This window comes from Gopherus evgoodei, chromosome 2, assembly GCF_007399415.2.
Source record: "Gopherus evgoodei ecotype Sinaloan lineage chromosome 2, rGopEvg1_v1.p, whole genome shotgun sequence".
NCBI classification, from domain to species: Eukaryota; Metazoa; Chordata; order Testudines; family Testudinidae; genus Gopherus; species Gopherus evgoodei.
This window is the reverse complement of record NC_044323.1, coordinates 274,723,172-274,740,391: the sequence shown is the minus strand read 5'-3', so window position 1 is coordinate 274,740,391 and position 17,220 is coordinate 274,723,172.

The window sequence follows — 17,220 nt, the reverse complement described above, 5'->3', positions numbered from 1 at the left end:
AATGTTTCCTGCACATCTTTTTATGTTAATTTACTCGTATGAGTAAAATTCTGCTATTATTGCTGCTTTGTCCCTTTATAAATGCTCTGTAATTTAGAATTATTATTAAAATAGCAACTAATAATAGATCTGATATAGTGATCTTCAGAGCATGCTGCCAAGCTCATCTTTTTGCATTTAAAGACAGGAGGAATTATAAGGATAGGGGATTGTTGGGTCAGCGGAGAGGAATTTTAGCTGTAGTGTTGCTTAGTTTGTTTCTAGTGGGTTATATTGCATTGTAATGCTTCACTTTAGTTATGTTTGGGTATTAATTTCATTATATTTTTAGGGCCTCAAGGTGTTTTTAAAAATTTTAGAAAACACCTTGGGATAAAATTTTCAAAAATCAACAAAAATCAAATACATTTTTCAATGTCTTATTGAAAGACAGTGTGATATAAGCATCTAAGTACTCAAGTTCCTTTTGAAATGGGAATTTAGGCTCACGTCACTTAAGATATTTTTAAAATTTTTATCCAAAGTCACTCAGAAGCCGAAGTTCCCTTTTCAAAAGTGACTCAAGCACTTAAGAGCGAGATTTTCAAAGGTACGTAAGTCTCTAACGATGCAGATAGGCACCTAGTAGGATCTTCAGACATGCCTAGGCACCTAACTCCCATTGAAATCCATAGGGCTTTATGTGTCTTGGGAAACTTCACCCATTACCCTCACTTTAAAAACATGAAAACTGAAGGCCACGTTGCAGGGTAAAGGCCACAAATCTGTTGAGCTGAAGTTGAAATAAGTGGGAATTTTTGCCAATGACTTGAACGGAACTTCAGCGACTTGCCAAAATTCACTAGTAACTATTAGACCACGTTACCCCAATAATTACTCTCATTCTATGGTCCAACTATTCTTTGCCACCTGGTAGCCTTTATTGATCTATTTAGCATCTAATTTAAATCCTGAAACACTTCTTTTTGTGCCTGTATTCCTTTCCAATTTTCATCATCTGCAGAGTTTTGCTCAATCTTTCTCTTCTAAGACTTGTTACTAAATGCTGTGCAGTGATTAAAAGCTCTTGGGGTGAAGCTCATTTTCAGCTGTTGTTCTACTGCAGCATAAACATAATGATTATTCTTTAAGTTAGACCTTGTGCTCTTCACTGTCTCTCACTGCCTTGCCTCTGTTGGCTGAGTGCCTGAAATAATGAAGTGTGAGATCTCCTGCAAAGCATATTCTGCGAGGGGGGAACCCCTGAAGAACTGCTGGCATTGGGTATGGGTGTATTTTATAGATCCACTAGATTATGGAGGGAAAGATTTGAAGGTACACGGAGAATATGCAATTATTACATATGTGCTGGGTGACAAATTCCTCATACTGAGCATATATGGATGGAATGGGAAAAAGAATGATGTCCTAAAATAAGGTGTAATTTTTAATGGTATTTAAAACTGACAAATTTAAAATCAAGATGGGATGTTGTTCTAAATGACCTGCTCCAGGAATTATTTGGGGGAAGTTCTATGGCACATGTTATGCAGGTGGTCAGACTAGATGATCACAATGGTCCTGGTTGGCCTTGGAATCTATGAGTAGTCTGATGACCTGTAAAAGTATATTAGCTGGAGAGGTGCCACATGGTTTTGCTGGATGTATGCGTAGCTCTCTATAGGAAGAAGAGCTGTCAGTTTGCAGGGAAGAAAATATTTCCTCATAGTTATTGTCCGGCTCTCTTCTTTATGCCACTAAATGATCTGCAGCTAGATCATGCCTTTAATATATAGACCTGTGTTGGGCTCCGTGCTGCCTCAAGGTGAGTTTGGGAAGGGGCTGTGCCTCAGGGCATTCTCATGCTCACTGATGTACACAGAGGGAAGCTGGGTAGTAAGGGAAAGGGTATGTAGACTGTACCATCTGTTAGGATAGGTCCCTTTTACATCAGGCTCACTCCACAGATCAGTGAGGAAGGGTGGGTGGGGCTATGATACTTCCTGCTCTCCTGCTTTTGGGCATGGGGAAGGAGCAGTCCCTGCACTCCCATTAATGCAGGGACTGCTGTCATGTGTTTGCAGACTGCACTATCCTTTAGGACAGCACAGCCTGAACCTCCTTTTCACTCCTGACTCCCTGTAGAAATTAATTACCTCCTCCTTGCACCTGTGTGAGCAGCAGGTGTAGGTCAATTCTCCAGAAAAGGAATATTGTTGGAGTTTAATATACCCATCCTACACACATCCACATCATATATTGTTTGGAAGCTTATTTTATGTACAGTTAGACGGCTTATGATGTGGCGCTGTCAAGTGGTGCTATAAGCCTGTAGGCAAGGTAAAACAATGATACCCAAAATGAGTGAGTAATTTTTTTTCACAGTTCCAGAATCACTGCAACATGGCGATGAATATGGTTTTTACTGTTCAAGTTAATTTCAACAACTTAATGTGGCATTTATTGGCCAAAGCCACCAAATGAGAATGTATTAGAAGATTTTTTTTGGTTTTGCATAGTCAAGTGTTCTTGTTATAGCAATGACAATGCTGTTTAGCATGTGGCAAAAATGGGAAATATCAACAGTGTGTATTTCTCAGTGTATATTCTTAATTGTCGAAGTATCTTGCAATCTACCCTCCAGGTAGCCCTTCTCTCTCTAGGGCCAGGGTACAGTCTACTGAGCCCTTTTCATCATAAGCCAGCAAGGAGGTTGGTGAGAGAACTCCCACAGTCTCTGTTGTCCCTACAGGTTTATTCAAGAACAGTTGAACCTCCCGTCCTGACAGGGGCCTGTCTTCCTTTCCCAGGAGGTGTTTCTGTAGTGGTGGGTTGGTGGGAACCCAGGCCCGCCCTCTATTCTTGTAGAACTGATAAATGAAATTGTTTTTAATTGTTCACTTTATTAATGTAACTTCTGTTCACCATTCACTACACTTGCCTACACTGTAACTTCTGTTTCATATTGTAATTCAAACCCCATTTTAAAACACTCACTCCATTTTGTAAAAGCTTCCTCCAATCTTCATTTTTGCAAACCCTGCTGTAATCTTATTAGTTTAGTTTAGATGTGTGAATGAGGTATGTATGAATGACGGAATCAACCTCCAGCCCCAGCCTGTCCTGATGAGATAAAGTTCAAATACCAAGGGCTGAAGACCTAGACAACAACCCTAAACAAAGTAAGAAGCATCCACCCTAAAAAGAAAAGGACAACAGAACAACAGAAGGAAGATCAAAGCCAGGTTCAAGGCTGAAAGTCACGCCTGCAATTGATGAGTGATCAATCTAAACCCAGAGGCAGCGTGACACAGCAAGACCTATAGACTTTGAATCCAAACTAAAAGCCTATAAAAAAGAAGGGTGAGATGAAAGACTCTGGGTAACATTCTGCTGCCAACATGGAAGGACATCAGTGCCTGCCCAACAGAGATCCAGCTTGTCCTTTTGCCTGGCTTTCCTGGCCAGTTAGCCGCCACAAGCTACGAACCCAAGCTACAAAATCAAGCTATGATGGATTGCATGTAACTTCAGATGTTCAAGATTTTCTGCTGAAAATGACAGATGTTGGTGAGGAACAAATGTTGAGAAATTTGTAAAAGGTGCACTTTATTTGGATGGGACACACAGCTTCTTCAGTCCAGTCAAGAAATCAGGCATCAAGACCAAATGTAAGTCTGGCAAGGGAGGGACCATCACAGCAACTATCAGTCCAGAAACTGTCTTTTTTGCAGAGCCCTGTCCTTAGCAAGATAAAGAGATGAAGTTTCAGTGGCAACTGTTCTTAGTCACCCATAGGACCTGGGCCTATGCCCCTCTTCCATGCTGATGGAACAATGAGAAGAGTAGACAAAACTGAATTAGAACATTAGCTAGAAGCTCAAACTGAAAGAATCTATAACAAAGCAACAAACAAGGACTCCTCATTGTTTTTGCTGATACAGATTAACATGGCTACCACTTTGAAAGAAATTGCAGTATACACCAGAGATGCTGTGGCTGTCATACAAATGATGGCTGGAGACAAATTCCATACATTCAGTGAGTTAGCTGCTGAGTACTTGAGGCAGGTTTTAAATGGGTTTGACAAAGTTAATTCTGTAATCAGTCTTTGACAGAAACGACAACAGTAACTGTGAAAGCCGCAGAAAGACAGTACTAGACAGGATCTAAGCTTGGATGCAAGAAATACCAGATGATTGATTGATACCCTGGGCCTTCACGGAAAAAGTTTCTGAATGTGGCATCCAACAAGCAGTGACTTGTAAAATTTCTCTGTGCATATATAGTTCAAAATGCATCTGAAAGTGCAGAAGCACACCCAACCCAAACCTCCTTCATGAGGGAGATTTTTCCAATGGTGAAGTAGCAAAGTTCATCACCAGCAGAGATGTTAAAGTCTGAGACTTGTACAATAATCCAGAAGAAGTGGACATAAGGATGCTTGTGCATGCTGTATGTGCCAATATGGCTTGTGGGGTCTATTGGTGCCAAAAGAACAATAGAAACTAGGTCACCTGATATAGATGTTTTACTTCTTGCTGTTCACTACTTTCCAAAAACAAAACATGTAGATCACATGTAGATTGAAAAAGGCACCATTACCAGGACAACTGATAAGCATCGCTTCATACCTACGCATGTCATTCATGAGGCACTCACTTCTGAATTCTGCAACATACTTCCTGCTGTACGTGGTTAACAGGATGTGACTCTGTGTTATCCGTATATATTGAGGGAAGAAATCGGTGTTTAATGTTGTCAAAACAAAGGGAGCTTACTACTTCAGAGACCTTGCCAAATGGGGAATGATGGACCAGCACACTCTCTACAGAGATCATGATGAACAAGTTGATGATAAGCATGTTGACTAGAAATATCACCAGAGCTGTAACATTTCAATGATACCTGTACAAGTTTATTATTAGATTGTTGTGATGTTTTGAGGTCACAAAGAAATCCAAATTTATGTCTTGAAAAAATACACAGACTCTTAAACTAACAGAAATCAATGCAAATATTTCCAAAGTGGTCATTTTAACATGTTGATGGTGTCATTGTTTCTCTCTGTTTCTATGGTAATGGCACCACTTGATAGCTCTACAGCATATCTCATCTTAAGGTACACATAATAAGCTTTCAAATGATGTCTGATGTGCATGTGTGTAGAGAGGGTACACTAAATTGACCAAATTGGTGGTGTCTGCTGTGCACCTACAGTCCCTGGTGTCCTCTCTCTGCTGTTGGGCAGGCTGTGCAAGAGAGGGGAGGCACAGTTCCGTGCACAGACTCTTATGAGCCAGATGCAATCTAGCTGAACATCCAGGCTACTTTCTTTGATCACGAGGATTTTTTAAAGCCTTTACATTTTTTCTTAAAGCTACTGCTACATTCCAAGATGCTTCTTTTAAATCAAACATCTTCTCTTGCCGTAGAGATTTGGATAGAACATTTGCTGCTTTAATCTTTGAGTAGAAACATCAGGATGTACTTGCATCAAGAGAAGAACCACCCTCGCTACACTAAAATCACACATAGAGTCTGTCTAAACCAGGGGTGGGCAAACTACGACGGGCGGGCCGAGCTGTTTTAAGCCAGCCCTCAAGCTGCAACACATGGCTCAGCCCAGCTCCGGCTCGAGTGCTGGGGCGGGCCTGCACCACACGGCTCGGCCCCACTCCAGCAGGGGCTGGGGGCCACACCACACAGCTCCCAAAAGTAGCTGCATAGCCCCCTTCTGGCTCCCACACATTCCAGTGGGAGCTGCAGGGGGGTGCCTGTGGATGGGACAGTGTGCAGAGCTGCCTGGCTGTGCCTCTGCATAGGAGTCAGAGAAGGGACATGCCACTGCTTCCAGGAGCTGTTTGAGGTAAGTGCTGCTTGGAGCCTGCACCCCCTAAACCTCTTCTCATGCCCCAACCCCTGCCCCAGCCCTGATCACCCTCCTGCCCTCCAAATCCCTCGGTCCCAGACTGGAGCACCCTTCTGCACCCCAAACCTCTCATCTCCAGCCCCACCCCAGAGCCTGCACCCCCAGCTGGAACCTGCACCCCTTCCCGCACCCCTGCCCCAGCCCTGATCTCCCTCCCACCCTCCCATTCCCTCGGTCCCAGCCCAGAGCACCATCCTACACCTCAAACTCCTCATCCTCAGCCCCATTCCAGAGCCCGCACCCTCTCCCACACCTCAACCCCAATTTTGTGAGCATTCATGGCCTGCCATACAATTTCTGTTCCCTGAAGTGGCCCTTGGGCCAAAAAGTTTGCCCACCCCGGTCTAAACTATAGTTTCAACAAATTAAAGGGTTCCAGTTAGAACGTGATGGTTGTCTTCTGAAATGCTTACAACATACTTCCAGTTGAGACTGGACCCAGAACCTTCATTGTATTCCCTAATTGCAAGCTATTGTGGCTAAAATGATAGAAAACATGGACATAAAGTTGGAGAACGTGAGCACAGAATTGTTGCGCGAGCTCAGGAAGTGATATGCTTCAGTTGTGATTTGCTAATAGCTCGTTGGGATCCAACATCCCCACTGAAAAATACACCTACCTATTAGACTATATAGGATACAGGCACTCTGTGGCCAAGATTTTTAAAAACAGGTGCCTACAACAGACTTCTACATCTACAGCTGTGCATTCAAGTCAGATGGTCTAGTTCTCAAAGGTTTTGAGTACCCAGCAGCATGGACTCCAGTCAGAGCTGTTGGGAGCTCAGCATTTTTGAAAGTTAGATTACTTATTTATTAGCCTAAATAAAAAATAAGCCTAACATTAAGCTCCCGTTTTTTAAAAAATCTTGGCCTGTGTCTGTGCCATCTCATTTCTTTCCCAACAAGAACATAAATCAGTCCTGGAATCCAAACCTTTCTGACCACTCAGAAGCTGGAACAATATCCAATCATTTGAGAACATAGGAAGACAATGTACCCACAGGATGCCATTTCAGAAGCCCCTGCCAGCTACCAAGGAGATGAAAGCTGTGCTTCCAGGACAGAAGAAAATATAACATGAATATGGTGTTCACAGTTCAGACCATAAAAGATCTGAGACTAGTTTAAACCTTATCAAAACTCTCAGAAACTTTTAAAAATGTTTGGTTGGTTTGTTTGTGGGAGTCATCTGAAATGTAGTCAGTGGCAAAGGGAACTGGCTTTAAAAATGAATAATGGCCTGATGTTACATCCATGCGCAGTAGGGGTCACAAGGGGAATCAAACAGAAGAGCAAAAGCCAACTAGAGAAAGGAATCTGTCCAAAACATTGTTGGAAGTCATTTGCTGATCATTAAAAGTTCTGCATCTCCACTGAGAACGAATAGAATTGCCATGTGTTTGTAGCCTGAAAAGGTCCAGCCTGTTTAATCACTCGATCTTACTACTTTGTAATTTCTTGTTGGAAAACTGGTAGGTTTTTGCCAGATGCGAGAGGATACGTTACCTCTTACAGAGTATAGGGAGGATATTTAACAAGGAGAAAAGGGGAAGCTTAGGAAATAAAAAGTAAAAGACAGAAGAGTAAATCTTCCATTAGATTTTCCCCATCTCATTTCATATAATCTTTTTTCCTCTCATTTTCTTTCCTCCTCTTTACATCCTTTATTCTTTTCCTCTTTCATTTCTGCCACTACTGTATTATACAAGATTTGGGCACTGTAGCTTGATAATAAGAGTGTGGTTTCAAAGAAGCAACTGGTTAGACTAGCAGAAGCAGTGGAGATAGATGAAAAGCTAGGGCATTGTCTCAGAGGGCACAGTGCCTCCTACTGAACCAATGCCTTTACCCCTGCGGCGTTTTCAGTTTCCCTTTAAGGTCTTACATTATCCTGCAGCTGACCAGGTTCAATTTTGCTAGCTTGGGAGTTCTACCAAGATAGCAGCTGGAGGCTGTAGGTACTAACACATGATTCTATTTTGCCCAAATGCCCATTAGATTTGCTGCACTTTAAATGCTACTGCATGTGGGCTTGTTCCCACCGCCCCTTCTAATAACTTCAGCCACTGAAGTGAGTCAGATCTCCAAAGGTTTGTATGGCTGCTGAAATGCTCATGTGATTTGAAGCACCAGAACTAGATGGTGCCAACTTAGAATTTTTCAAAATGGAGTGGGGTGGCTGATCATTTGCAGAACGTGAGTGTGTTCTGAAGAACTGGTGAGTTCAAATGGGTGGGCTAGTGGGCATGGTGTTGGGAACATTTCCTGAATTTCACAGGTTGTGATCAGACCAGCTTGGCTCATAGGAGTGCTGCGATGTGCCACCAATAAGTACTAGTGGAGAATATTTCTAATCAGCCTTCCCTTGGCATCACTGTTTCAAAAGCAGTAGCTAAATGGCAAGGAGGAAGAGGGGAAGACTGGACAGATGAATCGTTTGGTGGAAGTGGTTTGTAGAAGGAGAGGTAGATAAAGAAAGGACTATGGGAAACAACTGTAGTCAACCAGATAGCTGCATTTACATGCCTTTTGCCTGGCAAGCTTTGCACTGGGCACTTTTTGGTGCACATCAGCAATACCCGTAATTCCCGAGTAATTTTTAAATACAATGTTTTTCCCCTTTGTGTTTTCTCTTGTAGAGATCTGGCATCTTGTAGAGAAGGTGTGTCTGCAGCTGCTGGGCTCTGATACCTCCACAAGGCCCCAGTAGAGAAAAGTACAATAAGTTAGTCATTCAGGGCTACTAACTGCTAAAAGTATTTACTTATTGGGGAAAAAAAGTCTGACTCTTTCCCTTGGTGTGACTTTTGCAGCTTCGGTGGTGGCACTCTGGCTTTTTTTGTTGCTTTTATTGCTTGGGGCGGCAAAAAACCTGGAACCGGCCCTGTTTGCAGGACCCGAGAGCACCATTAAGCTTCTTTTGTTTGGGATATGTTGCTGATTATTATTTACAGATAAGGCTTTGTTAAGGTTTATTAGACTTTTATTATTTTTTTCATAGATTCATGAATTGTAAACCCAGAAGGGACAATGGTGATTATTTCAGTATGATCTCCTGCATAACACGGGCCATAGAACTTCCATGAATTCAGTCTGTTTGAATGACTTCATTTGAGAGCATATCTTTTAGCAAAACATCCAATCTTGATTTAAAAATCTCCACTGATGGAGCATCCACCACAATCCTAGGTAGCTTGTTCCAGTAGACAATTACCTTCACTGTTAAAAATGTGTTTGTTCATTGCCTTGTTTCATTGTTGCCTTATTTCTAGCTTGTATTTCTCTAGCTTCAACTTCCAGCTGTTGGATCTTGTTATAGCTTTGCCGGCTATATTGACAAGGCCTCTTTTATCGAATTTCTGTTCACCATCTATGTACTTATAGAGTGTGATCCAGTCCTTCCTTAAGTATCTCTTTGTTAAACTAAACAGATTGAGTTCCATGAGCCTATTACTATAAGACATGTTTTTCAATCCTTTAATTATTTGTGCTGCTCTTTTCTGAATCTTCTACAACTTTTCCGACATCCTTCTTGAATTATGGACCCCAGAACTGGTAACGGTCGCACCAATGCCAAATACAGAGATAATGAAAACTCTCCACTCCCTATTTGGTAGTCCCCTGTTTACACAGCTAAGGATTACATTAGATCTTTTGGCAACACTGTCACTGGGAGCTCATGTTGAGTTGATTTATCCACCATGAACCCCCAAGTCCTTTTCAGTGTCCCAGTTTTTTAGCATAGAGTCCCCCAGCCTATAAGTATGGCCTACGTTCTTTGTTCCTAGATGTGTGACCTTTACATTTGGCCATAGTGAAACTTGTTTGCTTGCTCCTAGCTTAACAAGTGATCTAGATGACTCTGTATCAGTGACCTTTCCTTTTCATTGTTTACCATTCCCCCAATCTTTGTGTCACCTGCAAACTTGATCAGCAATTATTTTATGCTTTCACTGAGCTGTTAAGATGCATGGTGTCCAGCAGATTCATTCAGATTGTGTTCCAGCAGGGCCAAAACCAGCTGAGCAATGACATGGCTGCTCTGGGTCCTTGTGAGAGCAAGAGAAAGGAAAGGTATTGGGGTGCTAAAAAGGTGCAAGAGACAGCAGCTCAGTGAAGTGGCCTGGCACACGTAGCCCCTCCTACCTCCTTAAACTCTGAAACCACCCAGGCTTTGAGCCTACTCTAGCCAGCTGTAACTTTTAGCGTCCCTGCACATGCCTATAGGTCTTTCTGAGGCTGCAGAAAAGGCAGTGACCATAGGCATTACTGCGTGCACTCCGTGGGCTCTTTGGAAATTTGGCACTGAATGTGAAAAGCAGAGCCAGCCTGAAATAAATAATAGTCTGAGGTTTGTTGTTGTCCAGTTCTGAGTACTGCATAATGACTATCTGTTTGCCAGATCTGCTCTTTGGCCTGTCCTTCCAGCTGTCGGGCAATAAATCCATATCCACTCCAGCTCTCATCTGTAGAAATATTATACCTCTTTTTTTTTTACTCCTTCCTCTTGATTCTTTCAAATGTGCCTTTTGGAGTGGGTCACATGCACTCCTCTGTCTTGCGTTCAGCAACCTGTCCTACCCACCTGCTTCATGAGGAATTGAGTGCAGAGAAAAGGCTTTGAACAAGTAGTCTGGCTGTATGGAAGTGGGGAGGACAGAGAGAGGAATCTTTCCTTCAGCTGGTTGAAGACCATGAGGAGGACAAAGAACCAGCACCCGGAAGAGAGTTCCTTTATGGCTCTGTTGAGATGGAAAGGGACTGGCTTGACATATGGGGTGTGGTTTGGTGGGAGGGGCTGTGGTCTGGGTTATTTTGTCTGTCTGAAAGGTGGGAACTCCTTGCTTAAGAGAAACTCAAGGGGTAGGACAGCAGGGAGCATTGTGTGCAAGGCCTAAGAGTCATTGGCATTGCCATGATATTCTGGCAGTCTGCACACAGTGCCTTCCTGCATTATGTCTGGCTTTAGCATTAGTTTCACTAATCATTTTTAAAGAAATGGTCAGATTTAAATATCATGCTTCTCTCCTACTTCGTTACAGCCACATTGGTTCAGAATATGAAAATGTAAAAGAAAGAAGGTTGCTCAAGAGAAGACAAAGGAGTTCATTAAAATACACAAGGTAATCATTTGTGAGACCCCCTGAGATTACACCTCTACCCTGTTATAATGCCACCTGATATAACACGAATTTAGATATAACACGGAAAAGCAGCGCTCTGAGGGGGCGGGGTTGCACGCTCCGGCGGATCAAACCAAGTTCGATATAATGCAGTTTGACCTATAACACGGTAAGATTTTTTGCCTCCCAAGGACAGAGTTATATCGAGGTAGGGGTGTATTTTATTGGTGTCTCCCATTCTCTGTATACTTTGCTGTTTTATTTAAACATAAGAACTGACCCAAAATCACAACCAGATTGTGAACTCAGCATCCTTAAGAGATCTCAAGTTTTCTGCATTATGCAAGAAGGGGAGATCCTTATCACCCCATGTTAATTTGTTCAGAGAATATTATTAAGGTTATTGCAACCCCTTTAAAAATATAAAGCACTAGTGCTTAAAAGTTAGATCATATTATCTGAAGTTCTTTATTTACAAATTGGCAGCTATGTGGGAATTGTGTGCTAAAAACATGGATTAAGCAGTGTTGGATTTTATCAGCAACAGTTGGATAATGTCACTTTAAATTGCTTTTTGTATCAGGCTGCTTTGTTGAAATTATTGTCAAAATATGGACTCAGGCCATTCATTGGAGGATTTATCATTTGTGTGAAGGATGGTAAAAGTATTATGGAAATTACACTTCTCATATTTGTTTTACATCAGTGTCCAAACTCACCAAGATTTTTATTTTTGATCTGCCCTAGCAAATTACTGTGTTTTATGTTTGATGTGTTACAGAGCTGTAATACTGTCTTATTATTGGTTTGGATGATGTCATGGTATAGAAAAATGATGACAAAGCAGGTCATAAAGTCATCCAAAATATAGTTTGTGTTTCTTGATATAACTGTGTAAACTATGGGATATTCATGCATGTGTGAGTGTGCTGAATCTGTGTATGTCATACCTTTTAGAAAAATCCCATATTATTATTATACTGCAGAACTGCCCATTGAATCCAGTAAGGAAAAGGATTGCACTGCATTATGGGCTGTACAAGCACATATGAAGACACGATTCTTGCCAAGGATAGAACTTTCCTATAATTTTTTGAACCTTTCTATAGAATTGAATGGATAATAAATCCCTGCTACAGAATCCTATAAGATTTCAAAAAATCCTATGGAAAGGTTATCAGTCGCTATTAAATTTGATGAGCTTTTAGGAGAAAGTTTATAAAACCCTATTAAATTCCAATAGAATCGTATAGGTTAACTTTGATTTTAAATTCTCTAGGATTTTTCCACATATATTGGAGTGTGTGTATCTGTATCCAGAGCAATACATTTCAGAATTAAGAGTCGTGATATGCAGGAATTTTAATGCCCATCCATCTTCAATACCACACAGTTCCTATGGTCAATCAACACTTGGCCTGATCGCTACTCCCCAAAATATTCAGGTTGGGTATAAGATACCTGGGCTAATTAGAGAGACTGACTGCCAGGGAGAGCACTCTAGAGGTCTCCAACATTCTGCCCCAGGGCAATAGACTGAAGAGAAGAAATAATGGAAATGAAGTGAGAGAAGAATAAGAGGAGTTTGTCCTATGAATGTAGCCAGCAGTCAAATATTGGAGGGAATCATAGAATCATAGAAGATTAGGGTTAGAAGAGACTTCAGGAGGTCATCTAGTCCAATCCCCTGCTCAAAGCAGGACCAATACTCACTAAATCATCCCAGCCAGAGCTTTGTCAAGCCAGGCATTAAAAATCTCTAAGGATGGAGATTCTACCACCTCCCTAGGTAACCCATTCCAATGCTTCACTACCCTCCTAGTGAAATAGTGCTTCCTAATATCCAACCTAAACCTCCCCCGCTGCAACTTGAGACCATTGCTCCTTGTTCTTTCCTCTGCCACCATGGGTGGCATTCATAGGTACTTCTAGAGAAGTAGAGCCAGATTAGTCCATAGCTCAGGGTGGGCTGGTGTACCGTATTATTTTGTTGTACAAAGGCAAAAATCTTTTAGCGTTCAATTCAGTGCTGGCAGATAGCACTTAAAAGATCAAGAGTCCAGCAAGTTTAGCCTTGATTGTCCTCTGAGAGCAATAGGATGGTGATAGAGATACAGAAATGACAACAAAGAATGGTGGATGGGAGGAGAGCAACATGGGATGTGGAGGAGAGAGAGGTGAGAACACAGTCTGACAGGTGGAGAGGAAAGGTAGCAAGGCTACTAAATGGAAGAGGTGGAGAAGGAAGTAGGACCACAGTGGGAAAGAAAGAGACAATACAGCAGACTACACAGAAAAGAAGGGCAGTAAAAGAGGGAAAGCCCAAGAAAAAGTGTGATTAGGAAGAAAAGAAAGTAAATGGAGAACAAGTCCTACCTCTATGGGGAGGATGCCTTTGAGTCACTGAATTTCCAGTTAGGGCTAGCTTGGATCTCTCTTCAGGCCTGATCCAAATCCCATTAAACTCAATGGGAATTTCTCTTTTGTCTCTAATAAGCAGTGGGTCATGCCCATTGTCATGAAGTTCAATCTACTACATTTCCTATACTGTTCTCTGGTACGCAATTTCTTTTGGATATTTCCATTCATAGTGCCTTTGTTTTTCTTTATGCTGTATCTAATCAAATGTTGCTTCTCCCTACCTTTCACAGTGTGTATTGGTCAAAGTAAAACCTCAAATGGCAAATAAAAATCAGAAATGCTAAGAAAATAATAGAACCAAGTGCCTGGGATTTGCAAACAACTGCAATAAAAAAATCAATACAAAGGGAGATAATAAAAAACACATTTTTAGACAGTTGGCATTTCTTAGTTCCTTTTAAAGCTGCCAAATCAAGTCAAATCAATGAGGCAGTGTCAACTTATTATCAGTCTGAACACTATGAGTACGACTAATCCTATCCTGACTTTTCTCCATGAGTCTGAGGGGTTCTTATTTCTGGGAAGAGGCAAATGTCAGGAGCTAAGCCTAATTTGAATGAAAGTGTGCATGGTAATTTAATAACTGAAATTGTGCAATACAATGGCTACATGATTAATGTTTCCTTCTGCTAAGAATCAAGTACAAAGTATGTTCAATGGCCTTGCCCATCATTAACAGCTAAAGGGCAATGAAGTTGCACTCTGAATCAGAGAGTATCTTGGTCACATCACTGCCAATGCAGGATTGTATGCTATGTATTTTCTTGAGAGATTCATCCACTGTAGCTTTGGATGACACACTCCTCATTACATGAATTGCAACTAGACTGACCCTGGAACAAAGCATTAGAAGACAGAGTACAGTGAACAATTTTTCTCTCACTGGTACAGGGGACAGTTGCCGAGTCAGCTACATTAGGGTCTCCAGAATTTGAATCAAGGTCTTCTGGTGACAGCCCCATCTCAGCTGTATTTTATTCTTGATCTATTGAAACTCTGAGGGTCATAATGTAGGGAGGAAGGCCAGGCAAGAGGCAGAAGGAGTGGAGAGATGACTGAATCAGTGATATGTGGCTTCTTTGTCCTCTAGTTGGCATGTGGAAGAGGGAAGAAAGCTTTAAGGAGGATCTGAGCATTTGAGAGCTGAGTGTCCAGAAAAACTTGCAGAAGGAAGCAGTTGGGAGAAAGAAGGGGCATGAATAGTGGGATATACTTTTTGGCCAGGGGAAAAGAAATTTTGGGACAGAGACAAAGGAAAGAGATTAAAGGAGGCTGTTAGAAAAAGTGAGGTCCAGGGAAGTGGTAGGGTCATGGTTTAGGGCATGGTAGAAAAGACAGAGAGGAAAGCATGTAAGAAAGGCAGGAAAGAAAGGAATAGCAATTGACAGAGAGGAAAGGCAATGAATGTAAAAGAGATCAAAAGAACTGATGCTAAAAGGCAAGAAGGTAACAATGAAGTAGGTGAATAAAAACAAAAACAATAAAGAATTATTGAGTTTTGATGCAATTTTGCAATTTCAAATCACCAAAAAAATGTCACAAACATGTTTATGAATTTCTTCTCCTTTTGTTTCAGATCATCTCTAATGTTGTCACATTAGGCCAGATCTTCAGCTGGTGTAAGTTTGACTTCAGTGGAGCTTTGTCAATCTACACCATCAGAGGATCGGACCCATTGTAGGTCTCTAATACAAAATGGGATATTCATCTCCAACCTTGGGAAGGGGGAGACTCTTTGAATGGATTGTGGTCTGGGGCTGAGGAAGGCAAAAATAGTATGTCTTTCCCCCTTGCTTCTCAAGTTCTAGCACTGCTGAGTAGCAAAATGAGTGTTAAAGGCTACCATTGGAATTTGGTATTATTTTGTGCACAGTGAGGCAGAAAGGAGTCAAGTCTGTCGAGCACTACTTTACTCCACAAGCAGTCCTTTTGAAATCAATGGGACTATGTGGCGATGTCTGATCCTAATCCCATTGAAATGATGCAGGGGCTCGCACAGCCTCCTAACCTCCTTAGAGTTTGTGGGTATTTATATCCAGTGCTTGGTTTGTTCTCATCCCTAGATGTAAATACTTCATAAAGGAGGGCTCAGACTCTTTCCTAGCAGGTACTGATTAGACTTCAGCTGGAGTATTGCATCCAGTTCTGAGTGCCACATTTCAGGAAAGATGTGGACAAATTGGAGAAAGTCCAGAAAAAAGTAAAAAAAAAGATTTAAGTTCTATAAAACATGACCTATGAGGGAAGATTGAAAAAATTGAGTTTGTTTAGTTTGGAGAAGAAAAGACTGAGAGAAGGCATGATAACCGTTTTCAAGTACATAAAAGGTTGCTACAAAGAGGAGGGAGAAAAATCATTCTCGTTAACCTCTGAGGATAGGACAAGATGCATCTGTCTTAAATTGCAGCCAGGGCTGTTTAGGTTGGATGTTAGGAAAAACTTCCTAACTGTCAGGGTGGTTAAGCACTGGAATCAATTGCCTAGAGAGTTTGTGGAATTTCTATCACTGGAGATTTTTAAGAGCAGGTTAGACAAACACCTGTCCAGGATGGTCTAGATAATACTTAGTCCTGCCATGAGTACAGGAGACTGGACTAGATGGCCTCTCGAGATCCCTTACAGTCCTATGCTTCTATAATCCATCTGAATTAGAACTAGATTTCAGCATGGTGAGCTTCCTTCATAATAATAATGAATAATCTCTTGGCCTGATTTTCAGAGGCACTCAACACCCCAAAATTTTCTGGAGTGAAAGATATTGACTCATTTAACATACATCCATCTTTTTGTTGTAGTTTACAAGTTAAGACACCTAGCCCATCACAGTCTAGGTGTTTTTCTCCCTGACTCATTTCTTGCGCTGATCATTATTAAAAACTCTTCTGTTTGAAAGATGTTGCCAGATAAGTAATTATTTTAAAGGGTTATTGAGGCTTTCACAATAGAACAGTTAAGAGAATACACAAGAATGGTCCCAATTCTGCACCCGGTTACACTGGCGTAAATCCACAGTGACTCATACATTTTAGTTCCCTCTACTGTGAGTCATAGCAATTAGTTGCTGAATCTTCCAGCTGAAATCACTGTTGATTTTTTGTCAGATACCTTTTTCTCAGCCCAATCCCTGCCAATTTTATGAGGCTTTTTCACCCCTTTTAATATTAACCCTGAAAGGGAATTGAATCCATTCCATCCCAGACAGTACTCGTGCAGCTTGCTAGAATTAACTCTCTAATCTGGGGGGTAGGTGTTGCTCAATTTGAGTATTTTATTATGATATAACAAATGCCTCCTATTAGTGAAGCTTCCTTAAGGTTTCTGTGAAAACTACTCTTTTGACCCATAGCATACAATGTGGTTTTGTTTCTTTAAGAAAACAGAATCATGCTGTACACATAGTGACTTTCTAGACTTCCACTAGGAAGACCTTTTAAAGGTTTTGTTATAGTAATCAGAAAATAGTCAGCAGCTCACACATCCTGGAACTTATTGGCACAGCTCAGAACAAAAGATTTCTGTCCGCTTGCTGGTAAAAGAAACAACAAATGGCATCAGAAAACCAGGAAGACCTCCAGATAATATGGGGGTGATTAGCTTTCTCTTGTGAAATACTCAGGGAGAGGTGGTATTACAAGTGGAAGCACAATAAAAATATGTTTTACTACACTTTTTTTAAAAGGTTCTCTTTGGAATGTTCACCGCATACGCCATTTTACAGCCTTGAAATGATCTTTAATAGACCCAGATAGATGGACTTGCTGA